This window comes from Sinohyriopsis cumingii, chromosome 11 (genome assembly GCF_028554795.1).
Source record: "Sinohyriopsis cumingii isolate HCF-2022 chromosome 11, ASM2855479v2, whole genome shotgun sequence".
Taxonomy (NCBI): Eukaryota; Metazoa; Mollusca; class Bivalvia; order Unionida; family Unionidae; genus Sinohyriopsis; species Sinohyriopsis cumingii.
The window spans coordinates 17,639,534-17,650,957 of record NC_142971.1 but is presented as its reverse complement, the minus strand read 5'-3'; positions in this window follow the sequence as shown (position 1 = coordinate 17,650,957).

Below are 11,424 nucleotides of genomic sequence, written 5' to 3'. Positions count from 1 at the left end.
ATATACCTAATGATATTGTTCATTCGTGCAGTTGTGTCTGCATCTGATTGGATTATAAGTATGTGTATATACTACACTTGTAGCTAACATACCTTGAAGCAGGACCGGATTAAGGTTTTGTCTGTCTTCGCTATATTTGGCTAAGTATTAGTGGGTTTAGACCTGTATGTAGTTTACCTAAACACATGCAATTTTATCCACAACAACCAGGTGGGGCCCCATGACTACGGGGATCCGGTGCACGTGTCCCTGTCCACGCCTTTTATCCGGTCCTATCTTTAATCGCTGATAGCGATTTTATGGCTCATACAATTAGACGAGTTCTTGTTGACAAGACACGGAGAGGCAGGTTGGACGAGGTCACGAAAACATAGGGACAGTATTAAATACAACTCACTATCCTTATGTACTATTAGGCATAGTTTCTCAAACAATATCATAACGAAATAACATTACAGATAAGAGTTATATCGATCCGAAAAATCTAATATGGATTGTTCTATTGCCCAGCTTCCAGATGTGAATAAATCGCGATGTATGTTCAAAGACGTTGTATTTGTTACCTTTCGACCATGCGAATGGAATAATGCTCATAGAAAATATAGTGATTATGGATGCTCGTCTGAAGTCAAGTGTTGCACAGATCAGAACAGAATACTGTTATTTAAGTCTTAAATTGCCTGACAAAATGAGGTGGACGCTTTAAGTCGCCTGACAATATTTATAAGTGACACCACTATAGATGCAGGCTTATAAGAATGATATCGAAACATACACACCCAGATATATATATATATATATATATATATATATATATATATATATATATATATATATATATATATATATGATGACATTTCTTACGTCTGTGTTTTCATTCTCAATAATGTTAAGTTCATTGGGATATATTATATCCCAACCATGTAATTTGTTTTCAGCTTGAAATATTTTTTTATAATAAAGGAATTTCTCCAAAGCACCTACTAAAATATGGAGAAATATATCCACTTCAGAATTAAAATTAGTTTCTTATATTCTTTTACTCTTGAAGATAATTGTTTGTTTCCTTAGAATATCCACGTCAGATCCATTATCTCGACGGTTATCGCTAGTATATGTATTATAACTACGATTATACAGCTAATCGATAAAAGCTTGTAATTAAACTGAAACAAACCGGACGGAATTTGTTATGGTCGCTTGGGGCTAAGGATATTATAACAAATTCAGCAATTGTTCTAATGGACCCCTCTCAGTCTTCGAAGGAACATGTACTACATCGCTTGGTATGAGATCTCAATTTAAATGTTTTGACTTGTGTACAATGATTGAGAAATACAGTTGATACCTCATTGTTTGGAATTTCTTTTTAACTTCAAAATCACGAAATGTTCTAGTTTTTGGTCAAAAGATTCCATCCAATTAATGACTCGTGCTTCAACATGGACTAAGCCTTTTAACAAGAAAATGAGGGTTATTTTAGTGGATGTTGGCGTTAATGCAAAAACTGGCAGTGCCATGTATATATTACTTACTGATATTAGAGACTCAGTGCTCGGTCCGACGCAGAGTCAGGGCATTGGTTTCAGAAAACAACTGATTGTCCGAAAGAGTTAAATAGGCCGTGACTGGAATCTGAACTGCAGTAGAAGTGACAGAAGTCATAACACTGGGATGGAGATAAGTGTTACTTAAAGAAAAATTAGTAGATAGCTGAATTATATGAAAAATAAATGGTGGATTAAAGAAATGAATAACGAGTTGGAAGATTATAGACCGTATATTGCAGAGTTCAGGAGTTAACTTGTTGTCTTTGGGAGAGTCTGTTTTGGAGTATGGAATACTAAACATATGTGTTTTGATGACGTGGATGTACGAACGAAGGTCTTTTTGTAAGTTTCTTTCTAAATTTAGAGTGTAAAGAAAGCGTTGACCTTCTGCATCTGTCCTCTGGTGTTCGAAGTCTAAGTGTGTATAGCATATATTTTAAACTGCTGGTGTAATTCTCCTTCTTAAAACTTGATCTGAGAGTTCCATGTCCAGTCATATCAATTTGGTGAATACATTTATTTTTCAAAGATACCTAGCAGTGGATGAGTTATAGACGACTGGTGCAATTTATGCTTTGAATGTTGTTTCATTTATCGTTCTTTTGTTTGTTGGGGTGTTTCTCTTTATAAATACGTCTTATGCCATGTTTTTAATATTATAATGTGCATTTTCACGGAGATTCATTACCAAATGCTGTAGTGAGTCCAATAATATTACACTGATGCCGTGTAAGCAACATGGGGTTGGTCGTATTCTTTCTTCTGTATGCTTTTACACTTCAAAAGTTGTCTATTTGTGATGAAAGATAGCTGCACTTCCAGATGTAGCAGAAATAAATTTGAATGTATTTCGGTCTCGCTTGCTGTAGTCTTGATGGCAAATTGTCGTAAGCCCTGAGTTGGAAGGCACGTTTAGTGTTTTGTAGTGAAATACAGTATACATTTTGATGTACCTAAAAATGAAATAAGATAATATTAGTTTTCACTTATACATGTATTATTGTAGTTTTGAAAATCATTTACCGCTCGACTGATCAACAAGAGGCTGTCCTGGCAAAAGATAAAATCTGAGTATAACCAAATATCGGGACCGGATTTTTCTGTGGATCCATCCTGTGGGAATATAACTAGCTACGATGCCTCACTGAACAATGGAACACACAGAAGTTTTGCATTATTGTCAAGATGGTGAAAGGGACGTAACTTAAGAATGGAAATCTTGTGTTTTTACATGTAAAAATAATATATATATATATATATATATATATATATATATATATATATATATATATATATATATATATATATATATATTAAAATATGAAAAACATTTCACCAATATTTCTTTTATATAATTGATAAGAAAGCACACATTGATGTGAATAAAAATAAAATCAAAGATATTTACATATTTTCAAGGAATACCAGAACAAAGCAATATTTGTTTTCAACATACAAGCTTTCTTTCACAGCACAGGACATTTAATAATCTGACTGACCCTTTTTATGTACTTTGTGTTTTATTTATGTATAATATCTAGTTCAAATAACACGAGTTTAACATTTTACAGACTTTAATTTCATTGTGAATTTGCTCCAATATTTCTTCTATATAATAAAAGATGTTACAGCAGTAAAAACAATATGTCCCTTATTCAGAACATGCTGTCCCGGAACTTCCTTTTAACTATATTTCAAGAACCTGAGAAATTTATATTATTGTCTCTCGTACATCAGTCTAGGGAAAGACTTCGAAGATAACGTGAGCAGTCAGTTTTTAAATTTTTGATGATTATAATAGTTAAAATCATGGTTGCTTTCTCTGTATTAACGATTATTTAAGATTATATCGACGACTTTCGTGGTGATAATGATAATTAAATAGGTTAGCGTGCATTATTTTGAACAATCCTTAGTGATTTGTTGTTAGTAACCTTTGTTTTGCTCTTTACTAGTGGTTAAAAATTCTGCTGTATGTTATGATATTATGAACACAAAGGCACTAAGGATATGTCTTCTTCATGTATTGCAAACTTGCTATGATCAGCTACGTCTCATTTTTTCTACTTGAGAGCGTTCAAGTTGCTGCACTTACACAGCCTTCCTCAATGCGATAATCTGTTACTCATGAGGTTGTGGTCCCCATTCTGTAAGACTTGTTGTAAATTTTCATAGCAAACGCTGAAATCCACCTTACGGCGATGGGGGTGGGGGAGTAAGGATATCGGTGCATATAGCCGCGATTATGCAGTACTTTCAGAGCTACATGTACAAAACGCTTTTTATCCCCATCTGATGGCTTATAGGATCTTTGCTAAAGAAAATATTGTTAAATATCAAACTAAAGAAATTGGCTCTCATTAAGATAATGATTCATTACTACAACCATGTAACCAGTTGACACTTACAAATAGTGTCCATGTCATGTACCAAACAGTTGACACTTACAAATAGTGTCCATGTCATGTACCAAACAGTTGACACTTACAAATAGTGTCCATGTCATGTACCAAACAGTTGACACTTACAAAAAGTGGCCATATCATGTACCGAACAGTTGACACTTACGCAGTGGCCATATCATGTACCAAACAGTTGACACTTACAAAAAGTGACCATATCATGTACCGAACAGTTGATACTTACGCAAAGTGTCCATATCATCTATCAAACAGTTGACACTTACAAAAAGTGTCCATATCATGTACCGAACAGTTGACACTTACACAGTGTCCATATCATGTACCAAACAGTTGACACTTACACACAGTGTCCATATCATGTACCGAACAGTTCACACTTACAAAAAGTGTCCATATCATGTACGAAACAGTTGACACTTACAAAAAGTGTCCATACCATGTACAAAACAGTTGACACTTACACAAAGTGTCTATATCATGCACCAAACAACTGACACGTACACAAAGTGTCTATATCATGCACCAACCATTTGACACGTATACAAAGTGTCTATATCATGCACCAACCAGTTGACACTTACACAAAGTGTTTATTTCATGCAGTTTTTAACATGTTTAATGAAGGCCTACTGGCAACAACAATAAACCAAGGATTCCTTGATGAATCTATTTATAGTACATTTCAAACGTTTTACTTGCAGAGTATGGAAAACGTGAGGTATTGGAAAGAAACTCAAACATGCCAAATTTGGTAATCAAGAATTGTTGTTATATGCTTGGATTAGTATGTTTTATGGTTGAGTTAAAATATTCGCAAAATACGTCGAGTACAAGAAACGTTTGTCGTGTCCTTGGCCTTGAACCTGACGTCACGAATATAAGATCATTAAACTCGTATCAACTCACGGTATACCGACATGAAACTGTTCTATTGGATTGCAATGTCAATGTTTTGTTCAGATATGTCCACAAACTGTGTTTCATAAAAATCAATTCATACTTGTTTGTGTTATCGAGCTCATTGGCTCACAAAAGATAGAACATCGAGTCTAAACTTTTGACCTTGAAATCTATGTCTGAGTTTTGACAAATCAATTTGGTTATCGGAATGCCACTCCAGGCAAAAGCTGGTCAGAATTCGTTGTGCACGTGCAAGTCCATCAGTACAACAGTGCAAGCGATCACCTTCGAATGAACCCAAAGTAAATTAGATCACATGTTCACACTTCTTTGCAAAAGTGCAGTCTTATTGGTGGTCTGATCCTGTGCCATTTTCATTGAATACTCATAACATAATACATGAAGTGCTTGACCTAAAACCCCATGTCATTCGTTCAAGAGAAGTAGTGATAACGTATTCATTTAAATGACCACCATGGTTGCCGTGTTGGAAGTCAGATCAGCGCCATTTTCGTTCAGAACAGCTACTTAACGTGTGTTAGAGAAAATCCCATATCATACGTCACTCTGTTCAGAAGAAATAGCAACATACAGATTTTCAGCATGGCCATCAAGGCATCCATTTTAGAGGCTAGATCCTCATCGGTACAAACATAACATAACAAAAGTTTCAGTCGAAATCCAATATGTGAATACAACCGTCCATTCAGAAGGAAGACATCAAAATTTTTAAGATGGCCGTGGTGGTACCTTGTACTTTTTGTCAAAATACGAACACATACGTATAGTAAAACATCGTTTATCGAAAATCCATACCGGTATGGCATCCATTCAATAGACGTAGCGATAACAGGATTTTCAATATAGCAGCCATGTTAGAGGATCATTATTTTCGACGAAAAATATATTTCATAAGAGGTTTTCAAGTGAAAACCATATGTCGATACGACCATCTTTGTCAACATATGTAGCGATAACAAGATTGATTTCAAGATTGCCAAGCTGATGGCCATATCTGAGTGGCATCACCTTTATTTGTGACCAAAGAGATGATGAACAACAGGCGATCGCATTGGGGGCGCTCTATTGGTATTTTGTACTCCTGAGAGAGTGACAAGTGTAAAGGGAAGTTAAAGTCCCACCAACCCCGGTTTACATTTCTTGAAATAAACAATTGTATCATGATTTTCATTGTTTTAATTATTTGCAATGAATCACAGCAATCTTAACTCGTAATGCGTACTTATTTGATTAAAATAAGAAAATATATATTTTTAAGTAATATAATGTTAAAATAGAATCTTTTATTAAGTACTTGATACTTTTAAAAATATAATTCTACGCTATGGCATGTTTCAACAGCTAACTGTTTATAATTTCAATGGTAAACTAATAAAATGCAGTCATTTTTATAAGTCGTATTTTACAACTGGTGTGACTGCTAATGAGCCAATAACTGACATAGCTTTTTATTCTGAAATGAAGCCCTATTACTGCTTAAATCAGTCAACTTTATTTGTATAGATATGTGTGTGCTTGTGTATTTGTGTGTGTGTTTGTGTCTGTGTGTGAGTGTGTCTGCGTGTGTGTGTGTCTGTGTGTGTGAAAGATGTGCCATCTTGTGTCATTATTTGTGCCGAGCTTCCGTCCAACTATACTCCGTGCATAGCTCTTGTCTTGAGGTCCTTGGAATTAGGGGAAATAATAGATTATCAAATCACATTCACGCAGGTGTTTGATTCGCGGGGTACAGAACCGATTGCGTGTAAAAGTATTAAAGTGGAATGCGACCTTCTGGTGATCAACTTTATCTTGGTCCAGCTTGTAAATATCAGAGCCGCGGTGGCTCTGTATTTTGCTTGCTTGACATGCGATCGAAAGGGTGTGTGTTCCAATTATGCCATCCGATCAGCCAGGGTGCCTACCCTGGTGTGTCCTTTGGCAAGGCACCGTTCTTGGTGTTATTTAACCTCTTATGTTGTTGTGCTGAAAAACCACCAAACCAAGCCAGACACAATGTAAAGGCATACTTCAATCTTCGTGTGAGCAATAGCTACGGGAAATAAGTCTAGGAGAGACTATCAGAGACTGCGAGAAACATGTATGTTGATGTATAGATACTTACAGATGAATATGCTGAGAAACATATACTTTATTTTACTTACGTGACAAACTCTGAAGAAGATAATAACCGTTTCATGTAAGTACAGGTAAATGAGGAATCAAGTAGTTTTCTTAATAGCTGGATAATTAAATATATAGTCAGTTATATCGAAATAATTATCCCACACAAATAGAATAGATACCCTACTCCTATAGCATTTCTTTCTTAATAGCATGACAGGATATAAAAGATTCCCGAAGGAATGCATGCGTGCAATGAAACATCTCAAAAATAATTTTCACTGACAAACATATAATTGGAAGGTGTTGTACATTATAATCTCCTTTACTACGAAGAGAACAACAAGATGTTTTAATCACTACAGTTTGCTCTATCAAAAGTTGGACCAGATAAATATGAAGGACAACGCTGTCCTATTTTCTTGGAAACCTATTTGTAACTATTTTTGTAACCATCAATGTTTTGAATGGATATGCTTTCATGAAAGTTACTGTAAATATCTACATTTAACAATTTTAACCCACCTGTTCTTTTCAAATATGTGCAATATGGTTATTACATTGAGTCTTTAGCAATAAAAGGTGAATTATCTGCTTTTCATTGGAACATAAATACTTTCATAAGCTTGTAACATAATGTCATCGACAAAAGGACAGACAAAACTTGGTACCTGTTTTTTTTTTTATACAGCTACGATAAAATAAACATATTCAAAAGTGTTAATAAACACTACAAAAAAATAATTAATTTACAAAGCTAACAACAGTTATTTTATGGCTTTGTCAGTATTTTTTCAGAAAAGTATTTATGCTTGCAATCTACTATTATTTCTGCCACCTAACATTTTCCTTGTATTCAATGGCATGTGTGTTATGAAGGCATGATAATTAAACAAATTACATTCATTCTGATACCATCGGTATAAGACTAAAATTTAGAATACTCTTCATTTAAAAGAAAATAATGTCAAGGTCACCACTTTATGTTCTAAAGTAAAAACAGACACCATAAATAGAACATGTAAACAAAGAATAATCATTTGTAATTTCGTCGTTAAGTTACTTCAGTCATATGTAAGACAGCATGTTTTATCTTTGGTGTATAATATAAATTCCTGTCATGCTCATATACGACTTCTGAGATTGTCATTGGAAACCATGAGATAAATTGACAGGAATTCTGGGAGAAATTTGTATCATGACCTGAACAGTGAATGGGATAGACTGATGAATATATCCTGTTAATTATTTTTTTTTTCTTGTGTGGGGGGAGGGGGAGAAAAAATTACGCCTTCTACGAATTATTTATAAATTCCATTAAAGACCATAAATTAAAAAAAATGGCGTCCAGTCATTTAGCTTACACCTGACAGAAAAAATGTGTACGGTAAAAAGTAAGCATCGTGTTTAAAGTCAAGTTTCGATATACTGTATGAATAACATAAAAAGTTAAGAGAGATAAACGAGAACACACACACACACACACAGGTACACACACACACAATATTTTTTCTTTTTAAATATACAATGTGCGTCAAATCTAAATCTTTTAAAATGATCCATATGCCATCATTCCTGTTCGCACACATTACATAAAGTATGTATGCATGTATGTATGTATGTGTATGTATGTATGTATGTGTCAACCTTTCCGGTGGCATAAGTGGTTAGAGCGTCCGCCTCGGTATCGGAAGATCTCGGGTTCGAACCCCGTCCGAATCATACCAAAGACTAATAAAAATGTTACTAGCAGCTGCCTGACTGTGCGTTCAGCATTAAGAGGTTACTTTTAGGACTGGTCGGCCTGGTTTCAGGTGGTACATGATGCTATATGTCTGCGGCAAATGTCCCAGTGCTGAACATCAGTATGTGCTGCCACAATGCAGACATCATAGCGATATGAGTGAAAAATTATTAAAGGTACGTTACAAATATGTCACAAACAGACACACGCACACACACACACACACACACACATATATATATATATATATATATATATATATATATATATATATATATATATATATATATATATATATATATATATATATATATATATATATATATATATATATATATATATATATATACATAAGTCGTCAACAAGATAGTTTCATTGCATACTGTACGCTGGCTCTTTACATACACATTTCATCCTAAACAGAAAGCAGAACATCTCCAAGTGTGATTTCCCAAGACTGAGACTCTATAATTCGAAAAATTTACAATGATTGTAGCCAAGCTTATACAATAACAATTTGATATTCAGTTGGTATTTATTTTCTTGTAGTAAGCAAAAGAAGATTTGTTACGATTTATCAAGGTTGTCTTTGACGGGCGACCGGCAGGATGTAATGCTCATGTTAGATTCAAGCTCATACTAGGAATTTCACTATCAAGTTACAGATTCTGAGCATGTCTCGGATATCCTTCTCAAAACCTTTAAAAAGCCGCTTTAATATTAGAGAGGACCAATATTCACACTAAATAACTTAGTTTTTGGTGAGCTAAAATGAAAGACTGAATCACCTCAATGCAGTATGTTATTAGAGGAGTTGTGTATGGATATCATTGTAATGTAATAAAGATCGATTTCGTGTCACATTGTCTATCTAATGTCGTACTTGAGATTGCTCTTTAGTCCACAAATACCCATTAAGATAACTATCACATTGTTATTGACAATGTCTGCACAACAATGGACGCAGTTTATTTTGGCATTAGACATTTTAGTCAAAGAAATTTTAAACAATTTCTATCAAACTAATTATTGTGGACAGTGTCACTGACCTTGAAGCGTGTAAATATCCCACATACATTCTCCATGTCAATATTTAAGCTCAACCTTTACAATCTTAGTCTCTCTTTATACAAAACCATTTGTACAAATAAAATGAATACACAGAAAATGTTATTTTGGAGTTTTAAATACGCCATTAGGATCTTAGTTTAAAGAAAATTTGCTAAAGATAAAATATGTAGACAGCATAATGGCCTTCACCTGTACTGTCTGGTACATTTGATTACGTAACCGTTTACGATGAGAACAAAAATTAAACTTGGGGGATAGTTCAGAACACAAGATTACTCACGTATTTCGGCATTTTTGTTTCAAGCCTGTGTATACCTGTTCAATTAATTCAACCGCATATTTTTGCTTAATAAACGTTTTCTAATACCAAATTCTTTCCAGACTACACACCTAGTGTAGACTTTCTAATTTTACCAGTACATACTTGTCTGCATTTATAAGAATAAAACAAACATTAAACTCGTATCAGCTTTGCCATACATGTATATTGTGCGTTTAATATAATGTTTTTGGCTTTTCTGCTTTTAAATGTTTTTTCTAATCTGTCATCAATAACCGCTGCTTTATCGACCTTACTACTTTTGTTCTTTCTGAGCATACTTTCGAAGTAATACAAACTTAGGAACCTTTTTTTGTTCCCATAAATAAATTGTAGAATGCAAAATGTGTAGAAATGTGGTTCCACATAAGCCCCGCATCTTCCCCATTTCGCCATAGTGTAGCGATTCTTTTAATGTAATAAATCATTTTATTCAAAGTCCAAAATTAATCAGCACCAACGTTCTTTACATAGAGGAATACCTGAAAACAAACGTTGATTCTGATGATAATGATGAAGATGCTAACAACAGCAATATCAACAAAAATAACAGCAATAATAATGATAACAAGAAGAATGGTGGTGATGATAATAAAAATGATGATGATGTAATTTTGCAACTTTCTTCAAATTCATTTGTTTGTATATTTCCTTTGGTCATCTAGAGTCGCGTAACTGCGAATTAATTTGCGATGTGAAAATAGTTTACTTTTTATTTACTAACTTATAAAAGTTCATCTTATACATTATATTGTTTCATTGCCATGCGGAAATAAAGTGGATGACTTCCCCTTGAAACTATTAGGAAAATCCAAATTGTTAAAGTTTTAAGTTCAGTCTTGTCGTTTGTTCGTTACTTTTTTTCTATACTGTCCGTAATTATTTTATTCATTTTGTAATAGGACGTCTTAAAGAAATGGTTCACAAAATAAATGCAGGCCAAGAGTTTTATGAATTTTTAAAACTATTATTAACATGAAATATATGTATTAAAAGTGTTTCCCAAGCTAGTTGACTTCAATGGCAGCAATGGGTGTTACTTCCAGAATATAAATTAAATCAAGATGAATTATTTCAACTATATCTGCTCCTTTTTAATGATAAATTCTCTGCTGTTGAGAAAACGTAAAGTATGCAATGTCTTTAAATGTTTCGCCAAAATAAAATCGTAATATTACTTATTTCAGATTAAATTAACATACAAAAATGCCATTTGGTTTATGAAATTTCAAAGCGTTAGCGAGCTTTTATAAACCTTAATTTTATATAAATACTTTCCTCGTTATTATTCAT